This window comes from Balaenoptera physalus (assembly GCF_965194825.1).
Source record: "Balaenoptera physalus genome assembly, chromosome: 17".
NCBI lineage: Eukaryota > Metazoa > Chordata > Mammalia > Artiodactyla > Balaenopteridae > Balaenoptera > Balaenoptera physalus.
In genome coordinates, this window is record NC_138895.1 from 67,997,302 (window position 1) to 68,016,063 (window position 18,762).

The 18,762-nt window shown below is 35.7% G+C and overlaps 1 long non-coding RNA gene across 2 annotated transcripts in view; it reads left to right on the plus strand.

Annotated features, from left to right (window-relative positions):
- LOC309646696 overlaps positions 1-18,762 on the plus strand; it is a 102,667-nt gene that overhangs the window by 25,313 nt on the left and 58,592 nt on the right. For both annotated transcript variants that reach the window (XR_014255535.1, XR_014255536.1), the window contains exon 2: positions 17,133-17,243. This is a non-coding gene — a long non-coding RNA (uncharacterized lncRNA). The remainder of the gene's footprint in view (positions 1-17,132; positions 17,244-18,762) is intronic.

Below are 18,762 nucleotides of genomic sequence, written 5' to 3' on the forward strand. Positions count from 1 at the left end.
CATTTATTTTAAATAAATGAAGTGGATTATACAAAATATACAATGTACAGTATTTTGTGGATTTTTTTTTCTGTGTTGGAGATATTGCCTTATCAGCATATGCAGAAAACTCTACCTCATTTTTTAACAGCTATATGATAAACATTATTTACCTAGCTAGACCCTACTTTCTTCAACCAATCCCTTATCAATAGACATTTATTTGTTTCCTGTATTTTTTGCTACTATAGCATTATTTTAATGATTATTTATATATATAGATGTTTGTATATATACATATAATGTCCCTATTTAAATAGTCTTCCAATTCCCCCTTTATCTCCTTTATATTATTATAAAATTATCTAATTACATTTATTTTGTAACTTATTCATACTCTGCTTTCCCCCACTAAACTGTAATCTCCTTAAGAAAAGGGACTTTTTTGTTGTTATTCACTTCTGTATCCCTGGCACTTAAAACAGTGTCTGGAACACAGGTGATACTCAATAAGTTTTTGAAACAGTGGGGAAAGACATTTTTCTTACACAGTATCTGGGGTATACCTGTGGAATAAAATCCTCAAGTGGAGGTGTGAATTTAAGACTTTTACTAGGGATTTACTAGGTCTTTTAAGAGCAGTGGTACCAATGTTTAGTTCACCAAGAATTTTGAAAAGGCTTTTCTTTCATATTCTCCAATCCTATAAACAGTTCTATACCTATATCGTAAGGTCAGGGCCCTTTTTCTCTCCCCACACCTGAATCTTTTACCTTGTAGGCGTGTGGACACCCCAGACTGCACTTTAAATCACTGTTCATGACTTCCCCCACAGATGCCCCTTAGCCTCTGTGTCACTTGCTCACTCACACTAGTGACAGTCACCATGAAAACTACAAATACAGGGAAGATGGCCACATGGGCTTGGAAGCAGGTATCGGCCTTTGGGAGAGGGAACCCCAGAGTCCCCTGCTCAGAGCATGATCTAAAAAGATGAATATGTGTGTGTGTGTGTGTGTGTGTGTGTGTGTGTGTGTGTGTTCTGGGTAGGCACATCACCCTGGGTATGCCGGAGCAAGGGTTTTGTTTTCTCAAGTCTAATTTCAATACTGCCAATATTGGAAAATACAGGTACTTTAGGCATTCTTATAAGAGTGGGGTTGAGCATTTTTCATATATTTGTCTTTCTTTTTAAGAATTTAGCAAGTCTCCTTTCCTCAAAGTTTCTAACAAAAAGCAAAATAGGAATGTCCACAGGAATTAAGAGCATTGGAAAAGATGAAGGAAATTTGTTCTTTAATGTAAACATTACTATATTATTTGAAGCAAGTATATTCAGGAAAAATAAAAGGATTAATGTGCTGCATTATAGGTAATTAATGTATGGGACCTCTAACCTTGAGAAGATGTACAGATTGAAAATATAAAATACTGTATATTGCTCTTAACTGAGAGGCCATATTCCCAAAAAAGTTTTTTGAAAAAAAAAAAGTTTTAAAAAATAACATGATATGAAGGTAAAGCTAATACTAGAAGACAGAAATATAAATGCAGCTGTCAATGCCCTTATAAATATGTATTACATATATATCAAAATAAAAGGGATAAATTCAATGATTATGATCATTGATAATGATCTGATCATTATGATAATGATGATAATGATATCATTATGATCTTATTATGATACCTAATAAGATTGTCAAGGACATTTTGCATATCTTAAAATAGGAATACTGGAAAATGTAAAATTAATCTCCATTTACCTTCTCTTGCTTGGTAGAAATTTTATATTTCCTTCCCCCACTGTTTTAATGTAATGGTTGTAAACTTGCTATACTTTGTAGGAAAAACCATTCATTTGAAGACAGTACTTCTCAAACTGTCTATGGAAAAGGGTCAATTTTTTTCATCCCAATCCATCCTTGACTGATATTTTTATAAAATATGATAAAGAATAAATTACTAGAAACATAAAATAAAAAACAAAGGAATATATAAAACATACAAACAGAAGACATACATTATGGCCATATTTTTATCATCAAATGGAACAGACATAAAATTACATCCAAACTGCTATACACGTTTCTTCAGCTTATTCTCAATGTCTAATCTTCCCTAGCAGACAGATAATAAACCTTCAAGGATCAGCTCTGGTCCACAGACCACAGTAGAGGACTTTCCCAAGGGACATGTTTATTTTCTAGGGTTTGATTTCTTGTCCATATATTCAATTCATTTCAAACATTTTATGAAGTTTTGACTCCCATCATGGCATACTATTTAAATTCTTCCTGTATTCCTCTTAGAAATTCAACGTACCTTTTGATGGAAAAAGCTTTGGATGACCTCAATTTAATTCAGTAGGCAGAACTGAGTTGGTAAATTCCTTTTACCAGTTATAGCTCCTTTGCTAAGCAGCACATTTCAGAAGGCAACAGAGCCCAATACCCCAGCCCTGCAAGCCTCTGTCTACTCATATGCCTACTCATCACCTCAGAGAGGCCCTCAAAGCATTTCTAAGTCTCAGGGTTATTTTTATTCAATTTCCTTTACTTCTCCCAAAGCTGAATTGCAAAATCCTTACTCTCCGTTCTCTTGACTTTCATTTTTATTTCCCCAATATTTTATTTCTGCTTTCGCTAATGCTCCACAAGAGGAGAAATGTAAAAATTAGTACACAATGAACACAAAACTCTCCTAATTGAGGAAGATAGAAGCAGATGAAAAATCTGCTTATACTAGACTCTCTAGTAAAGGAGGAACTCATGGTTAAAAAAATTCATTTTAGACACAAAAAATATTTTAGCTAAATTTATGGAATATCGATCTTTAATGGATAAAACAAAAATCACGTATTTGAAGAATTTTCCTAAAGCTTTTGATGTTGGGATCAGGTAAGACTTTGAAGTGACACAATTTGCCAAAATATGTATTCTTATTAATAGTTAAAAGTTGACTTTAACTTTTAACTATCTACAGCCAGCAGTGAGTTCTTCCTTGAAGAGATTCAGTAGGAAGAGCTGTATGAGATCAAAGCAGCCCTGCTCTGAGCCCAGTTCTGGTGTTGACAATTTGTGTGAATTTTAACACATCACTTAGGGCTTCCGACTTGCTATTTGTCCAATAAAGACAGTGAAATCTTTCAGAGAAAGAGTGAAGACCAAAAGAAGAGGTATGTAAATGTAAGACTGGACTCTATAAAACTCTTAGAGGAAAACATAGGAAGAACACTCTTTGACATAAATCACAGCAAGATCTTTTTTGATCCACCTCCTAGAGTAATGGAAATAAAAACAAAAGTAAACAAATGGGACCTAATGAAACTTAAAAGCTTTGGCACAGCAAAGGAAACCATAAACAAGACGAAAAGACAACTCTCTGAATGGGAGAAAATATTTGCAAACGAATCAACGGACAAAGGATTAATCTCCAAAATATATAAACAGCTCATGCAGCTCAATATTAAAGAAACAAACAACCCAATCCAAAAATGGGCAAAAGACCTAAATAGACATTTCTCCAAAGAAGACATACAGATGGCCAAGAAGCACATGAAAAGCTGCTCAACATCACTAATTATTAGAGAAATGCAAATCAAAACTACAATGAGGTATCACCTCACACCAGTTAGAATGGGCATCATCAGAAAATTTACAAACAACAAATGCTGGAGAGGGTGTGGAGAAAAGGGAACCCTCTTGCACTGTTGGTGGGAATGTAAATTGATACAGCCACTATGGAGAACAGTATGGAGGTTCCTTAAAAAACTAAAAATAGAATTACCATATGATCCAGCAACCCCACCACTGGGCATATACCCAGAGAAAACCATAATTCAAAAAGACACATGCACCCCAATGTTCATTGCAGCACTATTTACAATAGCCAGGTCATGGAAGCAACCTAAATGCCCATTGGCAGACGAATAGGTAAAGAAGATGTGGTATATATATACAATGGAATATTACTCAGCCATAAAAGGGAACAAAATTGAGTCATTTGTTGAGACGTGGATGGATCTAGAGACTGTCATACAGAGTGAAGTAAGTCAGAGAGAGAAGAACAAATATCGTATATTAACGCATGTATGTGGAACCTAGAAAAATGGTACAGATGAACCGGTTTGCAGGGCAGAAGTTGAGACACAGATGTAGAGAACAAACTTATGGACACCAAGGGGGGAAAACCACGGTGGGGTGGGGATGGTGGTGTGCTGATTGGGCGATTGGGATTGACATGTATACACTGATGTGTTTACAATTGATGACTAATAAGAACCTGCTGTATAAAAAAATAAATAAAATTAAATTAAAAAATTAAGAAAAAAAAAAGAAGAGGTATGGCTAAGATTTAAAAGCCAAGTCACCTCCCTTCAGTAAAACAGTCACTACTGAATAATGACTTGATGAGAATTTACTCTGAGCTTTTCATTGACTGCTTCTTGCTAGGCTTTGTTCTAAGTGCCTTATAAGAATTAACTCCTATAAGTCTCAGAACCACATGGTGAGGCATGTGCTATATTCATTCCCATTTTGCATTTGAGCAAACCAAAGCACAGATGGATTAAACCACTTACCCAGGGGCACATAGCTAGGAAGTCATGGTGCTGGGGTTTGAGTTACGAACAATCCAGAGTTTACATTCTTAACACTGTGCTATGTCTTGTCCTGGCGCTGCACATGATCTGATTAATACAGGCACCCCAGTGCCATTTTTAACTTTAGTTGATAAATCCTGGTAATTTTACCTGTTAAATATTTTAAAAATCTATCCCTTGCTCTAAACTTATTCCCACTGTTTTCATCCAGGTAATTCACTCATCGATCAAAGAATAACTGTTCACTAATAAGGCTTTATCAGGCATTTGCTAAAGGCTGGGGCTATCATGGTGAATAAGGCACATTCCCTGCCATAATGGTGCTTATTATCTCACAAGAAGATAACATCGAACACATGTGTATAGAAAAAGAGATTATTATTGACAGTGACCTCCTTTCCTCTTCAGTTACTTCTTATACTCTTTGCCTCTAGATTCTATGCTGCAGTAATTAAAAGTGCCTCTAGTCTCTAGTCTCCTATGCGTATACTTTTTCATAGTTCTGTGCCTTTGTTTGGACTGCCTTCTCCACTCGAACCCTTTTTCTTCCTTTATCTCCTGGCTCATACTTACTTTCAAGAGTCACTTCCCCTAGGACCCGTACCCAGACACTAGTTAAGATGGTCTAAAAGCAAACCACACTAGTGTGTGTTCATTCCTTGATCAAGTACTGTGCCTTCTTCATTATCGAATAAAGATGCTGTCTTAGTCTGTTCAGGCTGCTATAAGAAAATAACTTAGACTAGGTGGATTATAAACAACAGAAATTTATTTCTCACAGTTCTGGAGGCTGGAAAGTACAAGATCAAGACACCAGCAGATCCAGTGTCTGATGAGGACCCATCTCCTCGGTCATAGATGGCATCTTTTCGCTGCGTTCTCACAGTAGAAGAGGGGAGGAATCTCTCTGGGGCTTCTTTTATAAGTATCCTAATCCCCTTCATGACGGCTCCACCCCTATGACCTCATCAGCGCCTAAAGGCCCCACCTCTTAATACCATCACCTTTGGGGTTAAGATTTCAACGTATGAATTTTAGGGGGAACACAGACATTCGGCCCATAGCAAGTGCCCAGGGCAGTATCAAATACAGCACTGACATTTAGCATTTATTTATAGAAATGAACCAGAGAAGTTAACATGTTCAGTCCTCTCTCCCAAGTCTGTACTTCCTCCCACTTGCCTGCCAGAGGAGGATATTTATAGCTACATCCTAGTGAGTATAATCAATATCCTTTCCAACCACCATTCTCAGGCACATACTGAGTTCTAGCTTCACCCCAGGTTAGGCACCTCAATTCTACAGATCTGGGAAAATTCACAGTCCTGATAATACCCATCATCTGTACATTTGAAGATCAGAAAACAATTTATTCACTTTTAGCAAGCATAGAGGAAAAACAAAGCATTGAGATGATTCTGTAAGAATGTGACATTCTATTTTTTATCTTGAAAATTGGTTGGGAAGGGTTGAACACATAATATAGTACACAGCAATTATATTTTATCATATTCTAGAACCAGATTTCACATACACTGTGGATGTTTGACAAGCTGATTCTATTAATTCCTCTAAGTTATCAAGACATATTCTCTTTGTTCAATATAATGGGAAGGCCCAGAAGCGTTACCCAGCAAAGGTCATGGCTGAAATACAGTTTCTACCAAAAATGGGATAGAGATTATGGGTCAGAAAATAAATTGAAATTACATTTGTAAACTAAGTAACTACCCCCCCCCCCCCGCAACCCATTTGTCAATTGTGTCCTTTATGGTCACACTCACATTAATGAGAAAATCCACATTTTTTTAAAAGTCTAATTTAGATTTCCAAGGATATTATATTTCCTAAAAGTGTTCATTGTTGTATGCACAATGAAAATTAATGTACTGAGTTTTTAACTTCCATGAAAACAAGTTTAATATTTAAAGTTTAAGGAGAAGAACCATCATTATGCCTTTCTGCCTCAATCTGTGGAAAGAGAAATTGAGAACATTTTCTGCAAGTTTTAGAAAAGTCTTAATGGTAAAAGCCAATGAACCAACAGAATTCTATATTATTCTTGAAGTTATAATTGTGAGCAATGTATTCCTGGTTTAAGACAGAAGTAGTATCCAACCTTCAAAGTACAATGAGAAGAGAATCATTCCCCAAGAAATTATTCACCTCAGTCCATCTGTATTCTGCTATAAAATGTGGCAGAAGCAAATAAGAGTTTATTTACTGCTGCATAAAACTTTGGCTGAATAGGCAAGGAGAGGAAGTCTGCTTTCGATTTCAACCATCTGGAAATATTACAGCTCAAAGCTCAGATCTTCCGATTTTCTTGTAGGATAAGTAGTGTGTCTTCTCCTTAACTCAACACTCTGTAGGCCAGAGCAGAGGTCACAGAATGATGCTTGTTATAGGTAAATTTCCCCCACATAACTGTATCATGCCTCAAGAACTTTAAAATACTTGAGAAGAAAAATGTATTAATAATGACCTTTTTAAATATGAAATCCCCACACATTTTAAATTAGAAATTATTTGCAAGGTCATCATTGCTCTGTTTTGTAATCCCTTGTAAATGTAGAACGTAGCTCTTTTACATCTATTTACCCTCAAAAATATTTTTTTTCCTCTTCAAAATAAATAAAAATCACTTTTTCTAGAAAATATCTGGACTTCTAAAACCTCAACTCTCCCCACTGGACAGTGTCCATCCTCAATCACTACCCAACCGAGTTTCAAACTCTCTTATTTGTCTTGTTTATTTTGGTTTAATTATTGTTTCTTCTATACTCTTAATATCTCCTTCTATCCATATTCTTTTCTCAACACGTTTCAATTTATTTATTTATTTATTTATTTTTGCTTAGAAAATATGAAAATTGTTATAAGATCCCAGAGCTCTTCGGGGAAAAGTCTCTTGGAAATAATAAACATAAATAACAATAAATACTTGGAAAGTTCCCAGGACAGATGAGGTCCTTTTGCTATTTCCAAGCAATAGACTGAAATGAAGTCAGGTTTCTTAATTTCTCCCTTTTACTGATCCTCAATCTATTCTGACCTTGGAGGAAAAAGGCATTATATTTAAATCTCCATGCCATTTTAATCTTAAATTAACACAAAATTTTGCATTGAGAGTTGAGAAATGAATTTTACTCGAGATAATGGACAGAGCTCAGGCAATAACAATTTAAAAATAAATAGTAGCAAAAATGTTCAAGGTAAGATAATCATGTAAGTTACAACTCACCACAGTTAATTCAAAGAGGCAAATCTAATTCATATTGTCTTTACTTGTGATTAGGGGCAATATTACTTAAAATAAGAGGACTTTCATACAGTGCTTAACAATTCTGTTTATTATTTGATGATTTGAGGTTTTCATGATATTTGCTGTTCAGGGACATGGTCTTTTAAAAAAAAGTTTGCAGCTCTCACTCTTCCTCAGTAAAATAATTAGAAATGTGGCTTTCATGATGACAGCTATAATACACTCTCAGTTTGTTTCTGTTGGGCACTTCTCTTATTTTTCAGTATGTTGATTACATTGAATCCTGGACACCATTTGTAGACCCTTAAAAGTTGAATGGAGTAGAGAATAGGCACCTGTGACAATAGCCCCAGGTGGGTGTCAAAGTGCTTAAATGACAGCAGCAGATAGTGTGGTTCATTGGCAGGACCTTTAAAGAAGCTGTGTTCACTTGGATCTGGTTGTGCTTTTCTTGGAGTGGACCATTGGCTCTTATTTCCCTATTGAGAGAGGAAAAATCTAGAAAGAAGGCAGATAAACTGTAGGATGTTTTTAGTTGACATCAAGAAGTACATATTCCAAAATAAAATAGAGAAATGCATCTAGTTTTTAAAAATAAAAAATAAAAGAAAATCCTTTAAAGGACATAGAAGTAAGGTAGTCCTCTGCAGAGAATCATAGTACAAAACTCAGGACTGTGCAAATTAAATACTTAGTCATGTAAAATTTGCCATGTTTTTCTATTTTGCAGTTTCACTCCAAAGCATGAATAGACACAGAACAGAAATACAAGCTGGTCCCAAAGGTGATAGAAGCTGTCAAAATAAGTGGGGGGGGGGGGGGGAGCTAAGAAAACAACATGGATCTAGCGTAGTATGAGAAGAGTAAGAAGGCGTGAGATAGCCACATCCTTCACATGAGAATTGGATTAGAGAACTTAAAAAATATTTCAAGCACCCTGAGGAATAAGGAGCTGCAAAATAATGGAGAAGGAAAGGAAATGGGGAGAACAAACAGAAGGGCAGCAACTGATCTGTGCGGTCCTGTGGATGAAGTCCAGATAAGGAGAACTGAGGTACCCCAGCTGACAGGCATCACCAGCTACCAGAGATGTGAATGAAGTCATCTGGGGTCTCCCAGCCCAATCAATCCAGCTGCTATTTGGTTGCAACTGCCTGAGAGAGTCCAGGCAAACCCAGTAGAACCACCTTGCAAACCACAGAATTGTGGGGAAAAAAAATTGTTGTTCAAAAAATAGATCCACCTTTTTGAAGCCTGTACACCGTAAACAAAGGAGAGGCAAAATTTTTGATTTGAACCGTGTTATCCCATGCATAAGAAGAACACTGCTTTTTAAAAAATTATTATTGTTTTGAATCTGTAGTCAGTACTTTTGACGAAAACATCTATAAATTCCAAATAAGATAATTTGTCACCAAAAAACATTAATTTTGCATTCATCCAGAAAGCAAAGTGGATTGAATATCAGGAGTATACTAAGTTTCTTTTACAACAATTGCTTAAGCTATGGAAATTCCAAAGACTCTGATTTGGTAAGTAATTTCAAAACCAGGGCATAAAGGAATGTGTTTCTCCATGAATCCTGGTGAAATTTCTGAATTTCTTAATGGAACTATCTCCAGGTTGTTAAAAGAACTTGTGTTATGAAATAATGAACAAATGCTTCCATGACAAATGCTGGGGAGATGGGACTATGTTATAACGTAAGATACCAGTTAGCCATACTTCCTTAGATGTATACAAATCAAGTGTATTCGAGAGATACATAAGTATGGGTTTCTTGCTGTTCATTTAAATTGTTGAGTCCTTTAAGTCAGCTTGAAGAATCATTATTTTCTTTGTGAAACGGAAATTATGGTTCTCATATTACACAAGACTTTTGCCATGACAACATAATGGTCACAGAAAGAAACAAATCCAATCTCAAGCTACTATACAAATATTTAACCTAGTGTTGCAGAACACTGACAGCTACAATGGACAACAGCAGCTGAAATGGTAGTGGGGGAGGGGAGGATTTTCAAGATGAAGACTGGAAGAGCAAGACTGGCCCCCCAAAACACAAATCAAGGTTTTTCACTGAATGACCATCAATAATCAGTTAGTTATACGAGTTCAAATATAAAGTATACCATTTTACCCTTTCCCCCACTGTTCTATTTTTTTCATCTTTAACATCCCTACATCTTTTCCAGCAGCCCCTTCAGTACATTTAGTAGAATCCCTCTTTCTGTGTGTTGGTCACTGTAATGCCAGGTATGTAAAAGTAGGCCTTAAACAAACAAACAAAAACAAACAAGACCTCTATTCATTATTTTTTTCAAAATTACTCTGGACAAGCCCTACCTGAAGCATTGCAGTAAACAACTTTGATTCGAAAAAGTAAAATCACTCACAGTGGTCAATAGAAACCCTTGGATGCTGAACTTTTTTTCTAATATTGGACCAACTATGCAATTTGGCACCAGTAAACAGGACTTGTATTACCGACTTCCTTTAACAGAGTTGGCTATAAACTCTTCTCTAGCTGTTGCTGCCATCGAGGATTTGTCTGCATATTTGAGGAAGAGAGCCAGGAAAAACAGTTGTCTTTGCCCAAGAACATAAGTCTATCCAGTAGTGGAATAAGCCAAGGATATCTAAGTGAGCTTTGGGTTTTGCACTCAGCTTAAAAGTGATCCTTCCCTTGATCTTCTCAATGCATTTTCTTAAAGGTATTGAAAGCTGAACGTCTCTGAAGAAAGGTTTCTGCAAACAAAGCCAAGAGCACTCAAACCTCAAACCCATGTAAATGGGATCAGCCGTTTGCACTAAACCTCTTGTTCACTAGTAGCCAGTCAGCTAACTCCACTCTCCCACACACCCCAGCATGTTCTGAGAATAATAATTATATCTCAGGAGGGTTAAATAAGTGACCAGAAATCACATAGCTAGTGACAGGACTAGCAGAGTGAGAATTAGAATCGATCCCAGAACCCAAGCGTGTTCCTCCTGGCCGTGCTCTTCCCTGTGTGCAGTACATCATTTCTAGTCTTTACAGCAAATTTAAAGAAGTGTGAGACAAATAACTACCCTGAATGAGCTTCATTCTCATTCAGGAAACAAGATGAAAACACATATTGATTAAATAATAATAAAACATTAAAATAGTCCCAAAGGTCACACTGCACACAGAAGTGTCTTTAACATCAATATTTCCCTGAAATTTCCAACTATAGAAAATACTAAATGTGTGTTCTGGAGATGATCAGTTGAACAGGTTAACTCCTAAATGCTATTTCACTTAGGGAGAGCAAAAAAGAGAAAAGAAATTTGGGATTGGACCAAAGAGAGCCTTGATACATCATCTGGGCTCAATATTTTCTGATCAGGTCATTCTGCTGCCTGGGGAAACACAGACTCTCCTTTGAACGCACTCTGTGTATTTTTCATTGTCTGTGTTTGGTCAAGGTTTTCCCTGCATTTTAGAGGGATGGTTACTAATTGAATAAATAGATGTTGAATTTTTCAAAGGCTAGGAAAGCATATACTCACTGATAAAAACATATATTTTAATCGTGCTTCTGGGAGCTAGTGGCCCCAACACTTACTTTTTCCCCCAACTGGTGATTCATAGATAGAAAAAGTGACCACTTTTGCAAATTAGGTGGCTTAATATTTAGGTTAAAGAGAGATCCTTGGGTCCCTGGGTTATATCCAGAAGCCAACCTTGTGCATAATGTCACCATCTAGAGTAAGTAACTATTTGGTACTGAAGTTCCAAATACACACAACAATTAATATAACATTTTAATTTGAGGTTTATTAAACTAACACAGAAATGGTCATTTCCTTTTTAGAAGCCAATCCTTAAGTTCAGGAACTTTTAGTTTATAAACAGGGCTGCTGGGTCATGTAGTCATCCCTGGTCATGCTGAAGTCCTTTTGTAATAAATTATTTTATCCATGTGTTTATTTCTTCACTTTTTTATACAACCTCAAGAATTTCAGATACAGTTTAAGTAAGCCACAAATTGCTCTGACGTCCTCAAACTGCCCTCCCAAATTTGTAAAATAAAAATAACATTGAGCATTTGGATGGAGAACAGACATAAGAAGAAGAAGCCTCTTTGTGTCCATATTATTTAGAATTTTTTATCTTTCTTTTTTGTTAAAAATATGCACAATAGTATACTTTTCTGATTAGCAAAGGTCAGAATATGGAAATTAATTTTATACTACTCATTGTTACTTATTTTAGATATATAAATAAAAATTGTTGGACCCAGCTTATCAAAAGTATCACCAAAAGCTATGCATTTGGCCCACATTGTGTGGACCTTTCATAGAAACACTTTTACTGAATGTTTGATTTGTCTTTATTCTAGCAGTTACCAGTGAAAGAGACAATAAGACACAATGTTATTTAACTGGCTTTTGCTTGAACTCTTAAGGTGTTATCAAAATGGTATCTTTCAGGCCTTGACTCTAAGAAAAGCTTTGTTTCTCCTGAAAGCAAATAAGACTTTACTGAGATTGTGGGCTCCATAACTGATGTTGTTCACATCTTTACCTTGGTCATTGGAAAATTCATAATAAGTTGAACGAATATATTTAGTCAGGACCTAACAAAATATATTTATTTGCAATAATTTAACCCCCGGCTTCATTTGCTATTCTACCCTTTTATCCTGAAAAAGTTTTAGTTCTTTTTTAAACATGACATCTCCTACTGTTATGGACTTAATTATGTCTCCTCAAAATTCATATGTTGAAGTCCAACCACCAATGTGATTCTATTTGGAGATGGGGCCTTTAAAGAAGTAATTAAGTTTAAATGAGGTCGTAAGGGTCCCTAATCCCATAGGACTGGTGTCCTTATAAAAAGAGAAAGAGACACCAGAGACCTCTCTCTTTGTGCACAAAGACCAGGTGAGGACACAATGAGAAGGTGGGCCTCTGCAAACCAGGAAGAAATGTCTCACCAGAAACCAACCCTGCCAGCACCTTGATCTTGGACTTCCAGCCTACAGAATTGTGAGAAGATACATTTCTGTTGTTCAATCCACCCAGTCTGTGGTATTCTGTCATGGCAGTTCAAACAAACTAATACACCTACCATAATCTTTTTTGTTTGTTTGTTTTGGTTTGGTTTTTTTAGCAGTCAAACATTCAAGGTAGGAAAGAAAAATTGCACTATGTAAGCCATGTGTCCATCCCTTCTTTTCTTGTCACCTTAGCGATATTGGTCTATTCTCTATCCTCACAGAGAGAGATTAATGTGGGTATGACATACTTCTGGGACATTTACCTGTACCATTCTATCTAATATTTGGAAGTTCTCTCTCCCTTTAACCACATCATCCTCTTTTATCTTTTGTGTGTGTCCAGAAAAGGGCAGATCCTAAGGAACTGTGCTTTTTAATTCAAATAATAAAATCTCAGTTCATGTTAACCCATTTTTGTGTCTTGTAAATGCTCTAGTCTTAGGTTTCAGTGGCTTTCTCCGCTATCCCTCCCTGGCCTAATGATAGCTGTTCCATAAGTGCCAGGGATGGACTCTGATTTTAGCACTTTCAGGCTGCTGCTCTCTTATAGAAACAAGATGATATGAGAAGAACATGCACTTGGGGTGACATCTGGCATTTTATAGAGTACCTAAAATCAAACACATCTCACCACTTCCTTCTGAAACAGTATAAATCCTCCCAAACAATCCAAAGAACAAAAAAATTCATACACACTTTACTGTGAAAACTTTATTACTTATGAATGAGTAACTATGACCTTATTATGCCAAGAGAACATTTGTCCCTTCCCTGCCTTTAGTTACATTTTGAATTATAAAAATTTCTACATTGACTAATAATACATGACATCCCACCAAAATGCCATCTCTCTAATGAAGAGGCAAATCCACTGACCAAGAGAGATAAGAGATTTATAGTTCCTCTTAATATGAACTGAGTCATTTCTACCAAGTAAAGATGGCAGAAAATTGCAAAATTGGTTTCCTAACACTGTGCAATCAACTTAGGACATTTATAACATATATTTTGCATCTAAAAGTAGCTTGCTATGTTAAGAGTGCTTGGTTGTTTGATCACCATTTGTCTTCGTTAGTTAGCTGCTATAACAAAATGCTATAGACTGGATGGCTTAAACAATAAGCATTAATTTTTGGAGGCTAGGAAGTCCAAGATCAAGGTGCCAACAGATTCAGGGTCTGCTGAAAGTCCTCTTCCTGGTTTGCAGATGGCCACCTTCTTGCTGTATCCTTGCATGGCAGAAAGAGACATCATTTCTCTCATGTCTCTTCTTATAAGGGCACTAATCCCATTCTTGAAACCTCTACCCTAATGACCTAATTATCTCCCAAAGGCTCTCCTTTCAAATACCATCACATTGGTGATTAGGGCTTTAACATAAGAATTTTGAAGGAACACATTTACTCAGTCCCTAGCACCACTGCTTTGAGAACTAATGAGGTAAAAGCACTACTGTAGGAGATGTTTCCTTCAAGTTGAGAGAGAGCCATCATATACCCTGAACACTTTCAAATAGTTTTAGTTGTGTTGAAATGTTGGCCTTGCCTTTTTAAAAGAACATCTGAAACTCTCACAAAGTGACCTAAAAGGTCAAACTTTTGATCAGATGATAGGGTGAGAGCTTCTAGTGAGATATGTCCAAGAGTGTACTCAGTAGATGTTATTGTGACCAAGAGGTCTCAGAGAGCTCACAGCTGTCAACGGTTTCAAAGATTTCAAAGGCCACTCTTCCTACTGCTTTTAATCCTAGACTTTAAAGAGCCACAAAGTTCTCAAAATGAATACATTCTGGAGCTAACCCTTGAGCAGACACTCTCTTTGAGCTTACCAGTTATTCTTGAAAGATGTATGGCTGTTAAGAGCTAGAATATTGACTGTCTTTGGCTTTTGAACTTGAATAGGACAAAAATTTTCTATCAGACTCTTGAAACAAATATTGCTCTTGACTTAACTCAAGAAAATGAGACCCAAGACCCTCAATTTTTCCTTGCAGCTAAGATTCATTTCAATTTTACCTCTAGTTATTTTCAGTTTGAGTAGGAAAATCCCTAGGATAAAAAAATTTTTTTTTCTGATTCTATAAAATGAATACCCAATATATGTGTAAGTATACAATCATACATTTGTGTCTGTGTGCATGTGTTTAGGTATGTATGTGTATGTAGATATACCTATATATCTAAGATGAAAATTTGCATCTACTTGTTTTTAATTTTTTTCCTTTGGAAACTTAATTATTGTTTCTGTCCTTATTTCTCAAATATAATGCTTATACATTACAGAACCTAAAGGATATGAGTGTTTGGAGGACATTGTCTTCAGCCATGGTTTAATTCCTTGGCACTGACGTTCTCTACTAAGTCATTGGTTTGGGTATGGTGACCTATATCAACTAAGAGTGGGTGAAGATTAGGAGTGGTGTGTGGAAGTAAGATACAACTGACATTCATTTTCTTGTCTTTTAAGACCTAGATATATGGATCAGATTTGTGAAAATAATACGTCTAAGAGTGTCCTATTGATAGTGAAATAGCTGGTGATGAAAATGTGTTAATGAAGCATATATTTTAAGTTAATTCCAAATGTTTTTGATTGCTTCTTCATCAAGAAAAAGTATCTTTATCATGCAACCCAAACATATGTATATTTGTACTACTGAGAAGATATGTATATTATCAGACCTATGCAAAAAAAAAATAAATTTAAAAATCATTACATAAAGATAAAATAAAATTACATTAATAATTTTATTACATTTAATAATATTCCAAAAACAGTTTGTCTCATTAAAATATTATTAGCAATTGCGTTAGCCTGAGTAGTCCTTTCTCCCTTGTAGTAACAATGAGTCTTCATTGGCTTATCATAATAAGTTTATTTCTTATGCACATTAGAATACAGTGTGGGTACGCTTTTGTTGGTGATTTTCTCTCATGTAACTCCAGGCTGAGTCCATCTTGTAAGGCTGCAACATGTGGTCTCCACAATCACTTAATAAAAGGGAAGTAAAATCTGATTGCACAAAATATTTTAAGGTCCAGGCACAGAAGTTAGTGCACAACTTTTCAACTTCCATTTCATTAGCCAGAATTCAGTCAAATCACCCTGATCTTACAGCTAATGAGGCTGGGAAATGAAGTCTTTATACATGTCCAGGAAAAGAAAATGATGGAGTAAAAGCCTACCATTGTTTCTGTCATAATCTTTATTTTTGCTATTATTAATGCATTTGATTAAAGAGGGCAAGACAAATTATAAGCTTAATATTTTATAAAATATTGATTTAACACACTATATTACAGAAATTCAAAGACCTGCTTCTAAAGTTAATTTATTTCAAAACTGGCTATAAGGGCTGTGATTGCTGAAAAAGTTACTTTGTAAACTTATGTAAATTTGAACGGGAGAAGAGAACTTGAAAAAGGTATTTTTGTGTTTTATGGACCTTACAACTCTTTTGCCTGACAAGGGATTGTATTTAGTTTTTGACTACCATTCACTGCAAATTTATGTAGGAAACAGGTGAGGTCCTGTGTTTTAATATTCATCCAATTTGATGTTAAAAAATAAAAATTAACTGTTATTCTTGTATACAGTGAATTTCCTAAATTTGCATCTGGATTTTACAATATTTTGGGTTCAGTGTTATTATATCTACTAAATATACTAAACATATTAGAGTGATTAAGACTGAGGGCTATGAAGTTAGATTTTCTGGGTTTGAATACTGGCCCTGCTACTTAATATGTACACAGCTTTGAAAATTTATTTCATGTCCTTAAGATTCAATTTTATATGACCCAAATTTATTTGATGATTAAATAAGATAATACACAAGCCTGAGTACAATGCCTGACAGATAATGTGTGTCCAATATGTTAGTTTTGTTATAATTATTACTCATATATCTATGACTACTTCTACTGAATAGTTAAGGATATATCATATATATATACATATATATGTGTATAAAAAACTATTTTTTGCAAAATTTATTCTATTTTAAAATATTTAAGTTTCTTGATTCTTTCTTAGGCCATTCATGCTGAAATCTTCTGTCTAACCTCCATCATGTCCATGTTCCTCTTATGCTATATATATCTAAGGGTAGGAGTATGGATGTCAGAATGTGAGTTTTACTGAAGCTCTTAGAAGGGTTTGCTAAGCCCCTGGGGCATTTTATTTTTAAGCACTATTGTTAATTTGTATATGTATATATTTAATTTTTTACCATAATATTCTACTATGATTTTTTCAGTGATCCATTGAAAAGGCACTTCTGGATTTTATTGCAGAATACAAAAAGAAAACACAAGAACAACAACAAAAAATTGTTCTATTTGTATCACGGTCTGCTCCATGACTCAAGGTCAGTTCTGAAGCCAACAAAGAAAAGTAAGCCAAGGACTGAATTCATATTTGGACTGTTGCATTCTGGGTGTGTCATGGAGCTTCACAACCTTTTAGGTTAGATTACTTACTCTGTCCTCCCCCATGATCCATGTGTTTTTCAGGAAGAACTTCCAATGGAAAAGGCTCTGGTCCATACCAGCTGCAAGAAATTTGTTTATAATGATCAATTCAAATGAGAAACAGTGATTGAACACCTATCATACAACAGAATCTGTGCTAAGTGGCAGGACACAAAACAAGGAGCCAAATACTGGGTCTGCCTTTCAAAAGCTCAAGCTGCAGTGGAAGAGAGAGGAAAGAAGATGGAAAGGGAGAGAGAGAGAAAGAGAGGGAGAGGGAGGGAGAGAGAGAGGGAGAGGGAAGGGAAGGGAGGGAGGGTGAGGGAGAGGGAGGGAGGGAGAGAGGGTGGGAAGAAAGGAAGGAGAGACAAGGAGGGAAGGGGACAAGGAGGGATGTCCCATAGGACTTCCACGGAGATAAGCACTATAATAGGAGAACAAAAAATTGCATAGGAGAGGAGGAGATATGAGCCAAATCGTTTAAATAGTTCAAAGAAGGAGTCTTTTCTTGAACCCACCTATCAACTAAATTCTCTATTTGATTTTGAAACAGTAGAGGAACATCCAGTTTACCATTTCTTATTCCTTTTATTTTAAAATTAAGTTTTTTTAACTCCTAAAGATGTGAGTTTACAAATTGAGATGATACTTGCTAAGTTTATAGTATATCTCACTGCTTTCAACAAGCCTCCCTAGTTTCATACACAGTATTAAAAAAACCCAGAACTCTTCTAGTCTCCCCCAGCCCTTTGCAGCTTAAAGCAAAGGGAGACAGCCTGTACGGGAGTCTTCCTGGCAGCAAGTGGGGGTTATTTTGGGAAAAATTCTGGGTTAGGGAAAAGTTCTGCCAATGGCTGCCCAGGCATAGCAGGCAACAGGTCATCAAGATATGCATTTACATTCTCATTTTACAGTTGAGGAAACAGTTACAGAGAGGAACTGCATTGCTCAGGTTCATATGGCTAGAAAGTTCACAACTGAGATTTGAACCATGTCTGCCTGATTTCTAAGCTAGTCCTTATTTCAACTATATTGTCATCATCTCTTTTGGTAGCAGTTTCTTAGACTTTCCTTGTTTTTGATGGCCTTGACGGCTTGCAGGAGTATTCATTAGGTATTTTATACAATGTCTGTCAACTGGGATTTGTCTGATGTTTTTCTCTTGATTAGACTTGAGTTATATGTAATTTTTTTTTAGTAGTGGATTCTTTATAAGTGTGCTGTATATTACCCAAATGTTTGGGATTATTTTCTGCATATGTTATTATTATTAATTTCTAATTTAATTTCATGTGTAAAGAAAGAATGCCATTAATTGTTATTTTTTTTTAAGTTTGTGCTTCAAACTATGGCCTTTCATGATAGCATTTTTAAAAATATTTTTACTGAAGTACAGTCAACTTACAGTGTTGTGTT